Consider the following 22,602-nt stretch of genomic DNA (forward strand, 5'->3'; position numbering starts at 1 on the left):
CTTATCATATTTGAAATGTTAAATTAATTCAACAAGAAGTAATCTATGTTAAAAATCTGAAGAGGGAGATGAATGTACCACACCAGGTGACACCAGCCTTAGCTGTGCATGAAAATTAATACAAGAATTTTTTATAAGAGTATCTTTACTTTTTGTGTGACTTTTTTGTTACTGTGTATTCCGATCAATATTTTTCGTAAAGTACACCTGTACTTGATATGCACACATATTACTGTATTCTACTCCACCATCTAATCCCACTCAGGTATCCAACTAAATGTTTAAATATTTCTGATTTAAAATATTCAAATTTGATTAACACCCACACATGCCCTCATTTTCCATTAAACTCTTAACTTATTTTGTATCAGTGTGACATATACATACTAACATATGTACAATATTATACCGTCATCGAAGCAGAATGTAAAACTTTAAAAAATCTATCTACTTCAAAAGATCAAAGTTTGTGTTATCCATAAAATTTAACTAATACCGTATTAAATTACAATGTTTACAGTAACTTTCTAAGTTGCAACTTGGAACCTATTAAATTTTTCACTTTGAAATATGACAAAAAGATTGCTCATACGCTACGTAGTTACAAGAACATACAATTTATTGGCAAATTTTGTTTAAAGTTAATACTCCATAATTTCCTGAATGTGCACATAAAAACTTTGAATCAAAAAGAAAGTAAATTGAAATGAAAAAGTGGAGAAAGGAAAAGTTGAAGTAAACTGAAAACACAAAATACGTGTAAAGTTTTTAAATATGATTTCATTTTTAAAATGAAAAGTTTTTAAGTTCACTGAATGGAAATTTCAACAACAAATCGAGAAAAGTACATCAAAAATGCAAGACATTGACAACATGAAACACATTTCCGTTTCTGTGTTGCTGTTTGTATAGTGAAAAAGTTCAGAGAAAATTTGTAATTAAAAACAACATCAAATTAAAGTTTAAATATTTAATAGATCATAACAAAATTGTGCGGGAATGAAGTTAAATAAAACTTGGCCTTTCTGTTAAAGCTTACAACATAATACTTTTGGCACATAATTTTCTTTATGAGCTTATGTATAATATAATCAGTAGACCAACATTTCAATTCCAATTTATATGATTCTGTTTCTCTCTTGTTCCTTTTGTCCCAGTGAAATATGCTATCTCCGTCATCATTTTATATCCAACTAATGTCATACCAAAAATAATTCGCCCCCTTTAGTTGATCATCAATAATTCTATTGAAGGGTCTAGTAGACGCTTCTGGGCGTGGGATACCTTATACCTCTCTGACATGAATGTCAGAGTGGTATAATTTCGTTTTTAACCAGGGTTAGTATTTGCTCACTCATTAGCAGCGCAGGCTCATGAGCAAGAGCCATTTATTACGTGAGCCTTAAATTGGTTCATATTGAAGAGCTGCTCAGCCTACAATTTGCTACTCATGAGATCTCATAAGCGAAGAGCTCAACTGGCGGCTCTTGCTCATGAGCGTGAGCTCTGTAATTGGGTTCGCTTGTGAGCATGAGCAATTGTATGTAAAGAGTTTCTTGCCTACTCATGAGCTGTGAGCAGAAGAATCTGGAACCGGAAAGGTACCGATAATATACCAGCTGAATGTTTGGAGGATGGCATCACACAATCTAGCGAACTCTTATTCCCGCTTTTTAAGAACTTGTAGCATTCAAATGAGATGCCATCCGATTGGAATGAGGCTTTGATAGTTAAGCCACCTAAAAATGGTAACCATGCCAATTGTAACTGGAGAGGGATTTCATTTCTTTCCATAATAAGCACAACTTCCAACAAAATGATTTTGAAACGCATTATTCAACCAATAAATGAATAAATGAAAAAAATCAATATATTAAAGAAAAGCTATGAAGGTACGAAATGCAGAGTTCTGCTCCGTTCACTTCAACAACCGGAGTCTAACAATGCTGCATTTTAGAAATGCACAATTCGCAAAACCGCGGCATCAATTGGAGGCTTAATACTAGGTTGGAAGATCTAGAGTATACGGACGATGTTATACTGCTTTCGTACTCATATCAGAAAAATGCAGTCGAAAATTAATCATTTACAAGACGAACCATCGAAGGTTGGCTTGTAGATAAACTTCGGTAAAATTGAAGCAATGCGTATAAAAACCGAAAACTCAACTCGCTTAACTATTAATGGGCATCACATTGTAGACACCGAGAGCTTTACTTGCTTAGGCAGTATTCTATCAGTGGATGGATAGATGGATGAATAGAAGCATTTAAAAAGCGTAAGTATCATTTGCTAGGTTGCGCAACATATAACTGACCCACAATATACGTACCAACACCAAGGTAAGAAATTTTAATGTATGCGTCAAATCGGTATGCCTGGCTTGCTAACTCCGAAATCGAAAGAAGATTGCAATCATTTATCAATCGATATCTGGGCAATATATTATTCCAAGAATGACTTCAAATGAAGACTTATGGAGAATGACGCACAAACAAACGTAAACAGCGAGATAAGACAAAAGAAGTATGTATAAAGTGGACACATACTGCGTAAGCCTTATAAAAATATCGAGCACGCTGCACTTACTTAGAACCCTTAGTGAACTTGGCGCAAAGGCAGACCAGCAATGACATGGAGAAAAACAGTTTAACGAGTTGAGAGCAGTAACTCAAAATAGAAACCAATGGAAAACTTTTGTAGACTCCTTAAGCTCCTAATGGAGTATGGAAATAATAATAATTTTAAATTTTTTCAAAAATTTTAAATAATCATTCGTTCTGACCAGATATTATAAGATAGACAAAATTGAACTCCCACTGCCTACGTTTTTCCTTGGAAAACATTTTAAATTCCTTAGAACTTATTGCCGCTTTCCATACATCATTTTCAGCTTCTTCAGATTCTTTGCTTTAAAGTTCATACTTAAATTGCCGCAAAATTCAAAACTTTTGAAGTACATTTTCCATTTCCCATTTTGAATTTAATATCCAATCGTTTGTTAGACTTCACGCACAATTTCTGTAATATAATAGTCAGGAAAAAAAGTTGTGTTTGAGTCTGCGGAAGCAGAAAAATGTATAGAATTCACTTATAAATTATTTCATTTATTTTCGATTTTTTGATTTTTTGATTTCTTGATTTTTTTGGAATTCTACTATTTCGTTTTATGCATGATTTAAGTAATTTTTTAAAATACTTTTGTCCTTTTGCTTTTTGTTTTAAGTAAAACATTTTTGGCTCATTAAACTTAAATGAAACGTTCAAATATAAATTCACGAATTTCTTGGCGTATACTGTGTCGTTGGGGATATTCGAGGATGCTTTATGCTTCACACCTTTATGGATGGGCTATGCGCTCAACGGTGATAAAATGTCGCAAGAGGAAATAATGGCGCCACAGCTTCACTTCCGTAAAAAATTCTGATTGATTTTGTTAATTTGTTTACAGGCTATGTAGGCACGTTATCAATTTGAAGTGTTAATGTGTTGACAGTCGAGTACGCTTTAAAATATTTAAAAAAAAATACGAGAAAAGTCTATAGCGTATAACACTTGAAGGTTTGACGTTTCATTGTTTTTCATGGATAATCAAAATTTTTTGATATCTCATTAAAAAGTTTTATTACAAAAAAAGAGAAAATTATAATGGATTTTTTATGGAAACAGTTTTCTTTTTTATTTTGAGTCTCAAATAATGTATAAAAAAAATTATTTAAAAGTAATTTATTGGAATTTTTTACGTAGTTGCTTTATACAAATGACGTCAGCGCAGATATCAGATATTTGCGGTACGCCAGACTATTTACAGTACGAGTAACATATTAATTATGTTCAGTAAAATTTATGTAAAATAATTTTTCCACATTTTTTAATGGAAATTTTTGAGAATTATTTATTTTTTTTTAAGCAAAAAAAAATATTTATCCTAATTAGTAAATTATATGAATAATTTTTGAATAAATTATGACTGAAATTGCGATATAATATAAAAATTTTAGAATATAAAAATTCTAGTTGACAGGATATGCCAGTTGTAATAGTTAATAATCACATGTATTTAGAAAACACATATACTATATAATATCTCTCCTGTCAAAAAGAAAAATTATATTATTATTATATTGTTATATATATGTAATATATTTAAATTATATTTAATATTAAACAATGTAAAATACAAAGTAATATAAAGTAATGAGTAAAATAAAATAATGAGCAAGATTCGAACACGCGACAACTTCTTGACTTCTACTTTCTAATGAAACACCTTAACAACTGCCAACTACCGATGCTAAAACTACTCACAACTACCACTGAACTGTATTCGGGGTTGCCATGTCGCTGTAAATGTATACTTCTTTACATATATTATCAAACAGAAAATATGATTTATAAATTCTCTCAAGATGAAAAGTTGGTTAGGGAATGGTGTTTGCAAGGACTCGATCAGTCTTACACAACATTTGCTTCATTTGGATATAAAATAATCCAATCCTGCATTGAGTGAGTTATAACACTTTTCGCTTTCATAGTTACAGTTAATATTAGTATAATTCATTGAAAAGTAAAGGCGTTTTAATTGCTAAGTCTGGATTCAAACCAGATTTGCTCTCGATCTATCAAATCTCATTGCCCAATCAAACATTTCACAACAATCTTTTAAGTCGTATTAGTAGCCATTTGTGAAATATATATATATAAATAAAAAATATATATATAAATAAAAATATAAATAATTTGTGAAAAATACAAATGGCTATCAACACGACTAAAAAAATGTTAGTTTCAAGTCATAGTTTATTTTTCAAATTATATAAAACAGCTGTTAATTTTAGGGTAATTTTTCTACTCTGACAAAATATCTAGAGTGTTATAAATTAATCTCGAATGTTATACATTTTGTCCCAGATTTAGCAATCAAAAATGATACACTAAAAGTACATTAAAAGAGTATTTCGATCGAAAAAATTACTCTAGATTTACCAATCGAAAACGCCATAAGTTATTCATAAATGATAAAAATTAAAAATATTTAATTTTAAAATGAATATTTTTGTGATTTAAAAATGTATTTATTTCCATTTTAGGAAAAAAGCAATGGTCAACATGGAAGGACAATTTTTGGTAAGACAAATTTATGACGATGAAATTACATATAATTTAATTGGAGCAGCAGTAGAGATACTAAGTAAGTATTGTTGACCTAAAATATTGTGACCACATAATATTTTAATGAACTATATTTCAGTTTAATTTTTTGATTTATGTATAATAAATCAATATAGCATATTAATTATATTTAAATTACAGATATTCCAGCAGATGATATTTTAGAATTATTTGGAAAGACATTTTTTGAATTTTGTCAAGATTCTGGGTATGATAAAATATTACAAGTGCTAGGTGCTACACCCAGAGATTTTTTACAGGTACAGTTAAAAATATTTTTTATTTCAAACAATTATTATTTAATTATTATTTTTATTAAATTATTAGTTTATTGATTGTAGTGCAGACACTTTAAATTCAATCTAGTGTCAAAGTACATAAACTTATTTATAACAGTAACAATCTAGCAACATCAACTTTCGATAAATCAAATAAAAATTTAATTTAGTTTTAGTTAGAAGTAAATACACTCATATACCTATAAGTGCAACAATCTGGTAACTACATTTTTTACTGTTAATCATTCTTCAAGTATATTAATCTTGTTTATATAAACGATAGCATTATATTAATAATAGTAAAGTTCATTGTAATAAAAATTTCTTTCCTAAAAGAACAAGTTCCTTCAACAAATTGGTATATGCTAAGATTTAATAATAATAATAAGCCTTGCTTGAGGTCAATGCTTTCGAGCAGCCTTTTATACTTGGCGTAGGCTGTCTATAAGTCACTTCCACCTTTCGCGCCGCAACACTACGTCCTTTATATAAGTAATGTTGCTTATTCTTTTTCCTAGAGGCTGCAAAACGGTGTTTATTGCATTTAATGTTGACCTTCTCCATATTGTTTCTGGACGACCTGTTTCTCTGCTTCCTTGGGGGTTGTATAACAACGCCTGTTGACATATTTCGGTAGGAGCCTTTTGAAGTGTCTGCTCGAATAAAAATACTGTATATTACGCAGGCATTAAGCAATATACAGTATTAAACCACTAATTACAATATCTCTCAGATCACTTAAATAGTTTAATTACTATATAAAATAACACGAATAATGTCGTGAATAAATTAATTGTTTTTTGCACAAAGAAAAAACAAAAATAATTATATATAATATAATGTCGCAACTATAGTTTACAGTAGGTATAAGTGTTGTCAAACTAAATATTGACTCCAATAGTGGAAAATTGTTCACCATACTACATCGCTTCAGTGTAACATACAAAACATTTCAAAAGGATGTCACAGAAGTCAAATTACTCTTTAGTCGTGTATAACAAAACCTCAACATTCTGTTGTTGTGAATACTATTGTTTTTATTAGTGTATAAATATTAATTAACCCACAATATAAATAATTTGTATTCACTTTTTCAATTTGTATACATATATTCCCACCACTATTGCGATAACAATTATATTAGTTTTTTTTTTTGTGAGAGGAATTGTTAATAATATATCCCTTTTAGTTTAGCTTTCAATCGATTTATTTTAAATTTTCCACTTTTTAATTTTATTTCAACCAATTGATGCTCTTGCTATTGCTATTGCTCTACTATTGATGCTACTGTTGCTAGTGGCCTTGTTGCTGATAATATTGCACTTTTTTTTATTTATTTACTTGTATTCGATTGTTGTTGCAATGCTCACATTGTTCAATACTCATTCATCCGAACGTTTGTCATAATGGAAAATCAAATTGAATAAAATTCAATTCTTTTTACATAAAAACTCACAATCGCTGTTGCAACACTGTTGCTGATGCTTTCACTGCAACTGCAACTGCAACTGCCACCGCCCACATATTTACATTGCTGCCACACCAAACTACAATACCAACTTTGCTGAATAGAATTTGGATGCTTTACATGACCACTTGGGTACTTTATATCCTGGCATGCGTGCCCCTTCGTTTCGCTGCACTGAGAAGGATGGCTCACTTTTACTGCATTACTATTCTGAACGACCCGGTTTAGAACACATCGTCATTGGAATTGTAAAGGTAGGATATCACCAAATATGATGTATGGTTTTTTATATCCTTTGAGTGATGTTTAAGCGGATTTATTATGACTCTTGATGTATATTTGTTATTTAAAGTCAAAAGTAACTTTTAAACTGCTTAAAAGTATAATTTATCTTTTGATTAAAATATATTAAATAAATTCGCAACTAATAAATAATACTATCAATATAATTTACACCATTTCTTTTTAACTTTGGAAATTTATATTAAATTTATTATACATATATATACGATTTAATTTAAAGGCTGTAGCATCAAAATTACATGGCGTTGAAGTTGAAATAGAAATAATCAAAAGGAAAGGTGATCCAATGGAGGAAGATGAAAAGGATGATGTATTCTCATTGCAATTACAACAGCAGCAGCAGCAGCAACAACAATCAGCCACAACATCAACAACAATTGCAACAGAAGAAAATAACAATCAAAATAGCAACAACATTAATGTCACTAATAACAATAACAACGAAGCTGATGATAATAATTTAGCTAATGTGACAAGCACAGATGTAAGCAATAGAAATCAAGGTTAGTATGTGTATGTGTCTGTGTCTGTGTCAGTGCCTTAATATGTTAGCTATGTTAGCACATATGGAACGGCTGTTAACTTAATGAAGATTACATGCCACATAGCCGTAAATACTAATCATAATAAATATTAAGTTTAAAGAGAAACATTGCGTGGAATGTCGTTTATCTTTTAATTTTTTGTTTCTTTATTTTTTTGTTGATATATTTCATATCCTTGCAGAACAATGTCCTTTTTTAAAGAAGAAATCAACTTCCGCCTCTTCACAAAGAGAAAGTTTTGATAGCGATGCGGAAAAGGAACAGAAATGCTTACGTTTACTGAAAAATAAAAGCGACGACATTGAACGTTACGATCACGTACAATTTCTAATAAAAGAAATAAGCTCCGATGCAAAATCTAGTGAAAATGTATCAACCAAAGATGACAGTAAAGAACCACCGGATGAGATTGACTTCACAAGTGACTGTAAGTACAACTCTTGTTGTGTATTTAATATAATTAGTTTTTTTTTAATGTGAAAGTTACGAGTACATAGCACTAATTTTTTATAATAAGTACATTCATATAAAAAAAAATAGTGTTTTTCAACACTACCCAGATATAAATAGTATATGTTTTATTATGTTAGATTAATCCAAAAAAAAATTCGATAAGTGAGTTTTATTTTACGAATTAAAGTACCCGGGATATTATTTTAAATAATTTACATTCCCAGCACGAGTACTTGTATTAATTGAAAGACTACTGAATGTCATATTTACAGGTCCAAAATTACTCTTGGTATTTAAAATACTGCAAATATCAAGTTCATAAAAAGTTTTCCTATAAATTTGAATATGCAATCAAACCATTGCTATGACTACTACTACATTATTCTAAACATTTGTTAAAATAATAATAAATCTGACATCTTTGGTTTTGACAATATATCTTTTTTCAGCAGAACAGAGTTGAGGTTTCTGCTAGGATATTTAACGGCTCACCATGAGCTGCGTTGTTACCTTAACAAAATGGATCTGTACGAAGAGATAGATTGTCGACTCTGCTAAGAAGCAGATGAGGCTTGCAGTCACATTCTATGTGAGGTCACTGGGTCGAGAACTACTCTCCCTTTCTGACATTACGAGGTCCTCAACAGACGACATTCTAGTCTTCATTTGGAAGGCGGAATGTCTTCTGTTCGGTTAGGGCGTATAACAGCACAAAAGATCAATCATAGTCGCAGTGCACCGATTCGTTTGGAGCAAGAACCCCGTTCATTCCTATTCCCATATATAAATAAGTTGTTATATTATAGTAAAAAATTTCATTTATATATCATAAATCATTAAATCAAATATAAACATTTTATTTAAATTAACTTGGGAAATTTTGATAACTCTTAAGATCACAGACTAAATCTATAATTATTAGAATCTAAGACTGTACTGATACTTCTATTCCAATGAAACTGCTGTATGTTTAAGAATAGCATTTTATTATATTATTATTATAATATTTTATATACTATTATAACTATAAGATAATTGATAATCATAATTTTTAAAAGACTTGATTCTACTAAATTGATTTTCATTTATTTAAAACAAAACTTAGTAAATTTTCTTTTTTGTCCTTTAAACTATTTGTGAGAGTTCAATATATATAAGTATATAAAAATAAATATTGATTTTTTTTCACTTACTTTTTTAATTTCCCTGAGTAATGACATGAAATGCCATAAAAAGCTAAAAATCCAAAAGTGCACTTCAAATAGCAAAAATTTCGAATTAAATTTGAAACCATTTTCATGTACGAGTAATAAACACAACTGAAAAAGAAAATTGTGGTCATTTTGGTTTTTCAATTTTATTTTTCTTCTTCTTCTTCAATTTCGTCTTTCAGCTCCGCTTATATCTCCGGCAACATTCTGTAGAGTATTTCCCTTTCATCTTATATTCGATCGACAAATGAAAATTGTGCAGGCTGGAAAATCAGTGTCAAGAGTCTTACCGAGGTAAGTACATCGCATACGAAAGAAAGAAACTTGAACTGCAATAAAATTTTGCCAAATATAAAATAATATAATATCAAAATAAAAAAAAAAATTTTATATATTAATAAATTTAAAAGCAATTCAAAAATAAATTTTCAGAGTGGCCGACGACAATTGTTCCCTAATAGAGGTACTCGAGGCAATCCGCCCACATTTACAGTTAACATTCGAGAATATTTTGGCACACATAAATACAATTTATGTGCTACAGACACGGCAAGGTGCGATGGGTAAACATGAACGCTACTTGAGACTGAAGGTAAGCGATGGATGGCAAGTTATTGTATTAATTTTTAAATTTAATTAAATATTTTTGAAACCACATTGATCATCAATAACGTTTTCATTAATGAAATGGACAGCGAAAACTATAAAAGTAGCTCAACTATACTTTCTAGCAAAATTATCTATTTTGACTCCATTGTCGTTAACTTTTTTCAATGTTTGCACTCCGGCACAAAGACATGATTGGTCGGTGACATCATAACAAGGACTACCGACCAATCCCTATGAAATGGCTTTGTGTGTAGTGTATTATTTCAAATGTGCTTTGAATTTTTGACACACTTTGCATTACTTTTCGCTTATGGTACGCACACGGAATGCGAAAGAAATTAAAACTTTCATCAAAAGCTAACATGTTGATATTATTTTGAAAAATTTTTTCCATTTTACTAATTTGGTAAATGAAACCACAGAAATAGTGTACGTGCGACGAATTCTAATGAATCTCTGTGAGAGTTCTCAAAAAAATGCTAGCAGGATTGCAGAGTGGACTAGTCGAAAAAAATGCGATGTACTGGTACTTCATTTCGATTGGCATTGTCATCATTTGCTGCTTTGCAGTGCCGCCTATTACCGAAATACGTATGTGTCAGACTTGATTTCGATTCCAGTTGTGGCTACCATTTCGATTATGTCGGTTTCTGTCAAATGTACAAACATAAATTTTAATTTGATGCTTTGATGACGACGCCAACTGCCACGTTGCCCAAAACCAGGCTGGGTTTTATTACATTCTCAGAATGTGCATTTGTCAACACCGCAAAATCAAACACGTTATATATTCCTCAATTTCATTTCAATATCAATTACATTTTACAATTCTACAATTTTTTTAATGCCTCCGCCTTTCCTCCAAAAACTGTGTTATTGTTTTATTCGGCATTGTTATTTGGCTTTTAGTATGTGACCATTTGTGGCAAATTTTATTATAAAATATAAAACGCAGAGAAAAATCATTTCCGCAAAAAAATCATTTTTAAAACAATTCGATTTTTATTTTTTAGTACAGAAAATTATTTCTTGACAAATTTTGTACAAATCAAAGCCTTTCGTAAACGTTGGTTTTATTTATAAATTTTATTTTATGATCTTGTTTTTATGTTAGGGCCAAATGATGTATATTCCAGAAACCGATCGGATTTTATTTCAATGCTATCCAAGTGTAATGAATCTAGATGATTTGACCAAGTAAGTGCAACACAATAAAGAATTTATAGCAAAAATCTTATAACAACCAATTAATTTTACTAAATAAATTATTTGTTTATAACATATTAATCATAACAGAATAAAAAGCAAAAAATCTTAACAGTTTATACTTTTATTGAAAGACATTTATGTGTTTTTTTTGTATTGAAAGTGTAAGCTTTTTTTTGTGACAGTAGGTGGAAGCATTGAAAGCCATCATGTGAGACTTGAACCCACTAAACCACCTCTAAGGAATAAATGGAGAAAGTTTCCACAGCATTGTGAAAACTTTATACCAGTAATCAGGGGGGAAAGAAAAAAATAGATTTAGTACCTAGCGAGCTAGATTAATCTTAGTCAGAAAGTAAGACCGTACATTAGGCAAACTGGGTTATAGTGAAGAGAACGGAGTTGGAGCAGATGCGCGGGAGTTTGATTAGCTATAAACTTTGTGACTGGGGTCACGGAAGTCGCGGTTATTTAGGGGGATAGAGTGGAGATTACGGTCCCACTCATCGAAGTAATGGGACAGGTATTGGAGGTGTTTAAAGCACAAGGCTAGAGCAAGTACTTCAGCGAGGGTAGTAGGAGTAGAGACGTCAGGAGGTACTCGTCAACGTGAGTGATCTTTTCATTGTCGTAAAGGACAGAGATGGAGAAGTGCTTGCCGTCAGGCTTGTGCTTATAGTTGGTACAATCCCGGCTAGCTCAATCGGTTAAGCATGAGACTCTTAAAAGTATAAGCAAAAACTTCAATCCCTTATTCGCATTTAATTTTCTTATATGCTACTTTTTTCTAATTTAAAATATTTTCTACCATCAACTTACAGTAAAATTCAGTGGCTATTGTTTTAACTGTAAACACTTATTTGCTCCTTTAGAGGAAGAAATTAAATTTTATTATAATTTTTTATGAATTGCTTCACCAACAAATTATGGCCACAAACAAAATTAAAGCGGCAAAGTATCGCATAAATTCCTTCTCCAAAATAATGGTTCGGCTCAAACGCTTTGTGTCTAAATATACTATTCAGATAGAGGGGCAATTGTTCACAGTAGCTTTGCGAAAATTGAGAAAAAAATTTTATGATTAAAACATTATGGCCTCTTATGCACATTTTGCTAATTTAATTATTATACTTTAATGGCAATTTAATAACGAAAGCACTTAATGCTAAAAATAAAATAACAATTTCACATTAATTTCATGATGAATCGAAAACAGAAAAGGACTTTATATCTCGGATGTGCCATTGCACGATGCCACCAGAGACTTAGTGCTGCTGTCTGAAAAATTCGAAGCGGAATATAAACTAACAAAAAATCTAGAAATTTTAACGGACAAATTGCAGCAAACGTTTCGGGATTTGGATAATGAAAAACAAAAAACTGACAGGTTAGTGGAATATATATCACCTAAAACTATGACTTTTGTTATTTGAGTTTATGTGAAGTTTTAATCATTTTTCTTTCATTGTTTATTATTTCAATTCATCTTCCTTTCTTTTCTTTTTTTCTTGTTTTTGTTTTAACTTGCAGACTACTCTATTCCGTTTTACCAAAATCTGTGGCCAATGAATTAAGACATCGTAGACCAGTGGCACCAAAGAGGTAAAAAAAAATAGAAAAATCGTTGAGGAAACTATAAACAATACTCAACAAAATGCAATAACTTTTAATAACTCTTCTATGCTTTATGAAAATTTTCCATTTCATAATTCTTCAATTTCTTCTACCTTTTTTCTTCTTCTTCTTCTTTTTCTATTTTTTGACAACAGGTACGATTCGGTGACGCTCATGTTTTCTGGCATCGTTGGGTTCAGTAAATATTGCGCTGAAAACACAGATCCCGAGGGTGCCATGAAAATTGTTAAAATGTTAAATGAACTCTATACAGTGTTCGATGCTCTAACAGACTCGAAGAGGAACTCAAATGTTTACAAGGTAAACTTACAAAAAACTTACAAAAAAACTTCCAAAATATAAAGAGGAAAACCATTTCGAAACTAAAACTAAAGTATTCTTCTTTTTTAAATTGCCTGAGTTGGCAATTGAGTCGTAGGAAAGAAAATGCACTAATGCATTGTGCAACTTCAGTTAAACAAAAAAATCCAACAAAAAATGCAACAAAAAATGCAACAAAAAATGCAACAAAAAATTCGTGTGCATTTTTTTTTATATAAGGCAAATACTTTTCAAAAGCACTTTCAGTTGACAGACTCGTGGGCCAAAACGAAGTCAAACAAATTTTTTGTATTGAATTGCTTTATTACGCCCGAATAGTATTTCAACTCAATTATCGCAGTTTTCCTTGAAATCCTTTGAGGACAAACATACAAGTATATCATGCTCAGAACTAGAATTTGTTCTTGTAGCTATCTTCATCAGGAAAAAGTGGCTATTCGAAATCAAAAACAAATAGAAAAATAGTACACAAACATTTTCAAGGCCCAAATAAAATTGAAAGACTTAAAAAAAATATATTAGATTATGCATATATATATTATCGTATATGAATCTTAAAATAAATATAATAAATACTGGTTCGTTCTTTATAAGAAAAGGACTGCCGTTTAGACAAAAATTTAAAAGTCAGTAAAAAATAAAATCAACTTATTAGATTTTTCCCCCGTTAATAACAACATTGGGTATTAAAAAGTTAAAACGACATATCAGATAGCAATAATAAGTCGTTAATTTAAATGATCATTAGTATATCACATCAGATAGCAATAATGAATTGTTAATTTTGATAATCATTAGTATAATCTTTTTAATTGCAAGATCCCCAAACAAGTTTGATGTACATTTCAAAATCAAAACCTCAACAATATACTCGTTATCTTACACGTTACTTTAATCGTAACTAGTAAAAATGGAATTTCAAAATTTTATTAAAGTTTTTATATAAAAAAAATATAGTTTTCTTACAACGTATTATTATTATTCCACTGTAGGTAGAAACTGTTGGCGATAAATATATGGCAGTTTCTGGCTTACCTGATCACTGTGAGGACCATGCGAAATGTATAGCACGCTTAGCTTTGGATATGATGGATATGGCTAACAACGTTAGAATGGGTTCAAATCCAGTGGTAAGTAATATAACTTATATAGCTAAAATCGTATTCTAAAATAAAATGAAAATTCTTTTAAAGACGTACTTAAATTCTTACTTTTATATTCAAACCATTTAGTCTTGTATTACCTTTTACTTAAAATAACCTTTATTTTTGCATTTTCTTTTAACTGCATTTTCATTATTTTGTTTTTTTAAAGGTAAAATTTATTGCACTTGACTGCAACCTGCAATAGCAATAAATCTTTTTTATTACATCAAGTTATAAAGTTGCATCTATTATGACTCTTTCTGAACTTAGCAAAGTTTTTAATTGTTAAAAACTATCTTCAGTTTAAGTAATAAAAATTATTTTAGCTAAAAAATCATTAAAAGAATTTTAATTTTTGTTTTTGTGTCCGTTTACTTTATATATATTTTTTATTGTAATAATAAACTAAAGTTTTTTGTTCACTTTATGAGATGTATTTTCAAAAGATTTAAGATGCTTTGCTTGGGAATCGGTAATCTGATATATATTTAAACTTCTTCCTTTTTATCGTAAAAATATTTTTTTCAAAATAACATTTTCATTAATACCTTTGTGCTATTTTCAAATGATAAAAGCAGATTTTTATTGCATTTATTCTGGTAGTTACGCTGTACCATAATTTTCTTTTAATAATATATAAAGTGTTAACTATTTTTTACAAATTAAATAACGTCATAGCAATAGAAGTAATAAATAAAACTTTAAATATGATTTCATTTTCGTAACAGTTTTTCAAGAAACAAATCAAAACTTTTTAAATACTACTTATTATTATTTTTTCCCTACTCTTCAAATATAGATGCAAAAATAATATTAATATCAATAATTAATAATATATAAATGTAACAATAATTTTATACGATTTGCGCTCTTAATCCAAGCATAAGGCGATCGCAAATTAACCGTTCAAGCTCCTATCCAATATAACGATCCAATATATCCAATTCTACGATCATGACACACACATGTCATTCCGTATAGGCATCAAGACCGATCTGTTCGACACCCATTATTCCGTGATTGAACTAAGCGATAGCTACCTCGTGGTAGCTATCACTGAATATTTTGTCATCACTTCTTTTTAATATAAATTCTATTCAAGTCCATTTTTATTTTTTGATGTATACACTCAGAATAGTATACTCTCCCCACATACTAGTTAAATGAAATTGATCATTTTGTTAGGAAAATTTTGGTTCATGTGGTAAAGAAAATATGAAAAATAACATATGGCATGGTTGAACCAACATAAGGTGTCTAGTAAGAATATTTTGACGTGAGTTTTAAGTTAAAATCAACCAACTTAGTTTTCTTAGTGTAATTCTACAGTTTGTCTAGTACTAGTTTGACGTGAGTTTTGGTTAAAATCTGGTTAAATCAACCAACTTATTTTTCTTAGTGTAATTCTACAGTTTGTTCAGTACTATAGAATATAACTGATGATTATATCCAACCAAAATACGGAGCAGTTGATTGTGGGATACTATTTATAAAATGCTTGTAGCTTTTTACAAATGTTATCTAAATATGACTGATCAGGTCCTAACGAAATTATGTTATCTTATGTTATCTATATGTGACTGATCAGGTCCTAACGAAATTATCTTATGTTATCTTTATATGACTGATCAGGTCCTTATGAATTATGTTATCTCTATATGACTGATCAAACCCTTACAAAATTGTCTGTGGACTTATTGGTTTTTGTTTTTATGTGACTAGGTCATTTTTGCCTGCTTTACTTTGCCAATTGCTGCTCCATGTCTAAACAGTTAACCTTAATTTTCAGAGAGTAGCACTTATATAAAAAAAGATATACCAACAAGCAGATATTTGAATATAAGGATATACAAATTTTGTTAAATCGATTCATCTTTGTGTTCTGCTAAAGAAAATGCTTGCTTTATACTCACAAGAATGTGAAGATTAATCTAGTAAAATTACAAATATGTTGTATTAATCTGTTGAAGAATATACCATCACTTCCCTCAAACCGTGCTAGAAAATTACAAATGTGTATCATATACTGATATATACTGATGTATATATGTAAGATTAGTGTTTAAATTTGTGTTAAAATGTAGTTTACACAAAGCACATACAAACATGTGGCAACCCACATATTATATTTCAAAAATGAAAAAAAAATTATTTTCATTATTAAAACACGCCATGTTTTTTGTGGTATAACAGCGAATAGTTATTTTCTAACTAGCAACAAAAGCAACAACAATTTTACAAGGAACTAAAATTAATTATTAAAACTGCAAATCCAAGCCGCAACTGTCAGTTGTTTTGCATATTGTTTTGAAATCTGCTCCTTCGACACGTAACATGTGTGCTGACATGACATGATTCAAAATCCTCACATGTGTCATTAAAAAATATTCTTTTTTTTTTAAAACAAAAGTTTAAATCTAAACTTTCCGGCATTGCCACTGAAATGGAAGTGATAATTGTACTTTATCGCTACAAAGTTTTCCCATGCAAAATAGTGCAGATGGTTATGATTTCGCTTTGTTCTGTTCTTGAGAGTTAGCTAAACACGTTTAACAATCATTTTCAGTTGCTAATTACTACGGAACTTTCACACTTTGGCAGGGAGTTCACCAAGGTCTTGAGTGAGTGGGAATGGCTTAAAGTGTTGATTAAATAGTTTTTAGTTTATGATTACAGAAAATTGTGAGAAAAAGTATTTAATCGAGGTGTTGAAAAAGTAATTTAGTCCAAAAATATTAAAAGTTTCCTTAGCACCTTTTCTAATATTAAATAGTTTAAAGCTTATAAACTTTTGAATAGATATAGCTTAAAGTCAATTATCTAGAAAACAGAATGAAAATATTTGCTATTAACTTCAGTGTGATGTTCGCTTCGAAAAAGTCGCATATATTCAAGTGACATTAAAAGATATACAACACATACAATCTAAAAATAAAAACTTGTTCCGACATCCATATATGTACAGTTTATATTAGTTTATATCAATAAATAATTAAGAGGTTTTCGAACAGAAGTGAATAAATAATTAATTAATAAAATGTTTATAAAAGTGTCACTACAGTAAAATTCCAAAGACCTCGTACGCTTTCAGCTGCAACCGATCAACTTCCTCATTCTACTTCACTTTGATTACTCCTGTCAACTACTGTCATGTCATTCCACTTTATTGGCATACTGCCGCTGCAGCGATGCCACCCTTTTACATGTAGAAATAAAATATTGAAAAATTATCTACATTAAGTGTATGTTTTGGCTGGACACTGCAAAAGAACAGCAAGTCTCTTGCTAAAGTCTTATGAAACAACTCTACTATCTTGTACAATAGACTAGTTGTAAATCTTCAATTTTGGAACTCTTTAACTTTTAACAGTGATTTATAGTAGCACCTATTCTTATAGTTATTTCGTTCTAAATGCCATTGAAATAAGGCAATTCATTTATATAATATCAAATAAGCGATATCAAATTGTAATTTTCGTGTTATTGTATTGAAATGTTATAAAATTGAACTCATTAAAATATTGATATGAAAAGAAATATTTTTTATTGACATGGTTCTCTTGCAGCTTAACACCGATAGAACATCTTTGGTACTACCTCAAATGAAGTTCTTTTGTACAATGTCCCTCGTTGATCCGCCAAAATGTTTGTATATCCAACACATTAAACTCTTGTTATAATTTTGTCACACAGCTACATATATATCTCTAACCTAATAATGGTTTCTTATATTCTGCCTTCCAGCTGCTGTAGTATTTACTTACCGCGCGGAGTACCAACGTCTGCTCTCCAACTTTGCTATCTACATTGCAAAGGGGTTATTATTTCTTATTGAAATGAAAGGATTTGAGTTTCACTATTCGACTCACCTATTATCTATTGTACTCGACGGAATCTACCCCATAATTCGAACGCAAGTTATTTCAAAATAAAGAAAATGTAAATGGGGTTATATGGAATGCTAGCGTGAAAACACTATTAAAAAGTCTATAAGCACCATTACATAAACGTGTAAAATGATCTGTAGTGACTCTCAGTGGTACAAGCCTTTTGGTCATTCATCAAATGACTGTCTGAATAAGATGGCTCTTACACAAACCAGTACTATATCACTTAAAATAATAGTAGTATTATAATAACACTGAAATCAAGGAGTTAGGTCACATTTCTTATAAATATTAAAATCTTTATATATTCTTCCTACAGGGCAATTCTAGTGATGATCTTTCAGCTCAACGCACTCAAAAATCTTGTGAAAGAGCGTAAAACATTTTTTAAAAGACTTTTGTGCCAGAATAGCAAAAATTTTGATATTACAAGGATTTTACGCAAGACTTTTAGCGACCTTTCCCAGAATTGCCCTGTTAATCTATGTCAACGTGTTCAATAGAATACACTCTTTCTTATAGAATGCCAACTATTCCTATTTTTATTTCTATTTCTTGAAAACAAATAATTAATCTACATAATTATTAACTAAACTAAAATAAGATTATTGAAAATAATCTTAACATTAAACTAGAACTTCTCCAATGGCAATGACAATTGCTCAGATTTGTGGCAATATAATCACGTGGCTTAAGGTTAAATAGCAATGAGATGATAAATACCACAACAAACAATCAACATTTTTCGTTCACTGTAATAAACATTAAGCACAAATCACAGTTAAGACATAAAGGAAAAGTGAAAGTACACAAAGAAAGGCACAACTTACACTTTTATAAAGGATATGCACATATTACTGACACATATCCTTGTAAAAGTTTTGTTTGAGGTTGAAATATGTTTAAATGGATGAGAAGTGCACAAAGTCAAATACGTATATTTGTAGTCAGTAGTTGTAAGGATCTAATGATATATTTGTATTTGCTCTACAATATCAGCACGTTTCCGTTTTCCACACTTGACCATCACATGCATTTTGCAGTCTCAAGTTTTATGTAGTTTGGGCTTAATAAAGATATCCTTTATTAGACGCCCTTCAATCAACAATGCACTTAAACATATTTTTTCCTCTACGTTGACACTAGCAAACGTCTCACTTCTCCTTGACAATTACAAAGACAAGTGCTCCTTTCACTATGCACATAAGATATGTCTATGTGCAGTTTTTCTTCTCCTTCATATTCGTGAATGACTTTCACTGCACAATTTATGCAGTTTCAGTGTTTCCTCATACTTTTTATTGGATATTTTAAGGCTTCTCTTGTCATATCATGTCACTACAATTTTCCTTCATTAATGTCGCAAATAGTTTTTCTTCCTGTCTGTGCTTCTCTCTATCATTTTCATACTTAATTATGACTGCCTTGAACATGATTTCTTTATTTAACCTTTTATTTTATAATGAAATTGCAATTTTTGCTTAGGTTTTATAAAAATACATTATACATCATTCAATGCAATCAATTACTCTCATAAAGAAAACTTAAAGATTTCTGCCTTGAAAATAAATTTATTTGACTTTTGCTACGTTTTCTTATTAAATTGATACAAATTTGTATTTTTGCTTATATTTTCCTTTATGAAAGGAATTTATTTAGAATTGCTTAACTTTATTAAGACATCAACAAAATTATTTTCCAAAACTTTTACCTTTGCCGCTTTTGTCTTTCCAAAATAAGTTACGTTCTCCCACAGCACCGTAAATATAACTTTACCACAAACTTCCTAATCACTTTATATTATTATTTTCTCATAAATATAATTAAGCTTTGTGGAACCGAGTATTACGAAAATTTATTTAGAATACCAAATCTTTCAGAAATTCATTAGCAATTCTTTGTGGAAACGAATACATTTTCAGCGAAGTGAAAACAATTACTTGACATGATACGCACTTTCATGGTTCAGACATTAAATGCTTTGTTTTTTATTTACATTGTTTTTAGTGATTAGGTTTTTATAAAGTTTGAAATTCAAATTAAAAAAATATAATTTATATTGATTTAAAGCAATTTATTGTACATTAAGAAGAATTTTATTTGAAAACGAAAAGAAGTTATAGTAATAGAGATTTTCAAATCCATAAACTTAACTTCTAATCAAGTAAAGTCTTCAGCTGATAGTATATAATTTGTAGTTAACAAGTGGCAAGAATTAAATGGTATGTGAGTTTAATATACGAATCTACGGCTCAAACCTGACTGGACTCAGTTCTTAATACTGGCAATCCCCAATTATTATAAGGATTAAGCTAAAAGATTTTTATAAGGCCACTAAATTTAGATATTTGTCGGTAAACAAAATAGCTGCATAGTCTAGCCAAGAATTCATTTCATTAAAATCAAATTTTTGAATTTATAAATTACTTATATATAATATTATATATATTAATAGACATGACATTATCTATTAAACTTATAACCGAAACCCCACAAAATATTGTAGAAACTACATTGAGTAAAATTGTGTAGGTAGCCTTTGAACAAGTATACGAAACACCGGAACTCATTTTATATAAAAATAACCGCAACACTTGGGACATCTTATAATAAAAGTCCCAAGGTTACGCAACGTACTTATAGGCGGTCACAGTGATGTCCTTCACCAAAACAAGAGATACATTGTGTATCGACTAATATAGTTGAGATTTACAACATTTGTTTGGACAACTTTTGATTTGATATATGAAGAGTATAAAGCTTGATTGTCAGAAAAAAATCTCGTATAAATCCCTAATATATGCGTTTCTTATAATATGTCACCTACAAAATCTAATATTCTGGAATATCCAAATTAAGTTTGAAATTTTACACAGCCATCTAAGTTGAAGTCTTATATACAAGTTCAGAAGTGTTATTTTGCCATTCTACTCGTTTCGTGTCCATATAATATTAACAGATTTGACAGACCTTTCATGGATGCCATGAATATAATTTCCATTTTTAAATCGCATTGAATCTTATTGCTACTTTTACACATTTTTTTTTATTCCATTGACATTAAAAAAAGTATCTAAAGAGTACCTAATATTATTGTAAAAACACAATTATTCCATATCGTATAATAAACTATGTTTTCACTGCAGACTTTATCTTAACATCAATGTATTTATATATTAATTCTATTCAAAAAGGGCTTTAGCTATTCAAATCCCTTCTCTGGGTACGTACCTGTTTTGTAATTACTTGCAAAAATCAATAAATATGTATAGGCAGACTTCAAAAAATAATTGAATACTGAAATATATTTGTTAATAATAGTTTATAAATATTTTTTATCCGGCTATAGGTCACTATTTATTAAATAATTCTACATTTGTGCAATATTTTTTATTATATTCTATATTTCGACTATTTTTTACATAATTCCAAGGTTGTTCAATATTTTTTATTATATTTTATATTTCTACCCTCCTTGAAAGTCACCATCAAAATCAGGATCTAACATAAATTAATATTACTAAACCCATATCTACTTCATCCTCTCTATTCTATTAACTATATTGCAATAAAAACATATATAAAAATCATTACAAAAAAATGTCAACTAAATTCAAAATTTTTCGTTAATAATACATATTTAATAATATTTTTGTAAATTTATTTATATTAAAAGTTAAATAAAAAAAACTGAATTAAAAAACTGTATTGATATTTAGTTTAAATTAAATCGGTGCAAAGGTATTTATTTAATTTTTCATATTTTTACATTATTCATATATTACTAATATAAATTTTTAATTAATTTTTAATTATCTTTTCTTTTTATTTTTCTCATAAAATAAATTCATTGTTTTTTAAGTTATTTAAATAAAATGTATATTATTACAATATTAACTCTCTTAAGTGAATACTCATCATCAACTAACTTTTGTGTCTTCAAAAAGGGCTAATAACTTGCTCCAAATAAAGATACAAAAAAATGTTTATAAAGTATCTATTTTACACTTAGAGTTGTCCAATCAAAGTGGATGTTGTCATTGTAATATTTATACATATATAAATAACAAACTTACTCTTAAAATACTACACTTCAATTGTTTTTTAATTACAGCAAATAACAATTGGTATACATTCCGGTGAAGTGGTCACCGGAGTTATAGGAAATCGTGTGCCCCGATATTGTTTATTTGGCAATACCGTTAATCTGACAAGTCGCACCGAAACAACAGGTGTTCCCGGACGCATCAATGTTAGCGAGGAGACGTACAAGTAAGTAAAAATAAATTTAAAACTTAAATATTTTATGGTTAATAAAACTATAAAATGCTACTTTAAAGCATAACAGCATTAAATAAAATAAAACCAA

The 22,602-nt window shown here is 29.6% G+C and overlaps 1 pseudogene; it reads left to right on the forward strand.

Annotated features, from left to right (window-relative positions):
- Nucleotides 1-22,570, forward strand: part of LOC119676650 — a 33,464-nt pseudogene extending 10,894 nt beyond the window's left edge.
- Nucleotides 22,571-22,602: the final 32 nt, after the last annotated feature.

Source organism: Teleopsis dalmanni, chromosome 2 (assembly GCF_002237135.1).
Source record: "Teleopsis dalmanni isolate 2A chromosome 2, ASM223713v2, whole genome shotgun sequence".
In the NCBI taxonomy this organism is placed as follows: domain Eukaryota; kingdom Metazoa; phylum Arthropoda; class Insecta; order Diptera; family Diopsidae; genus Teleopsis; species Teleopsis dalmanni.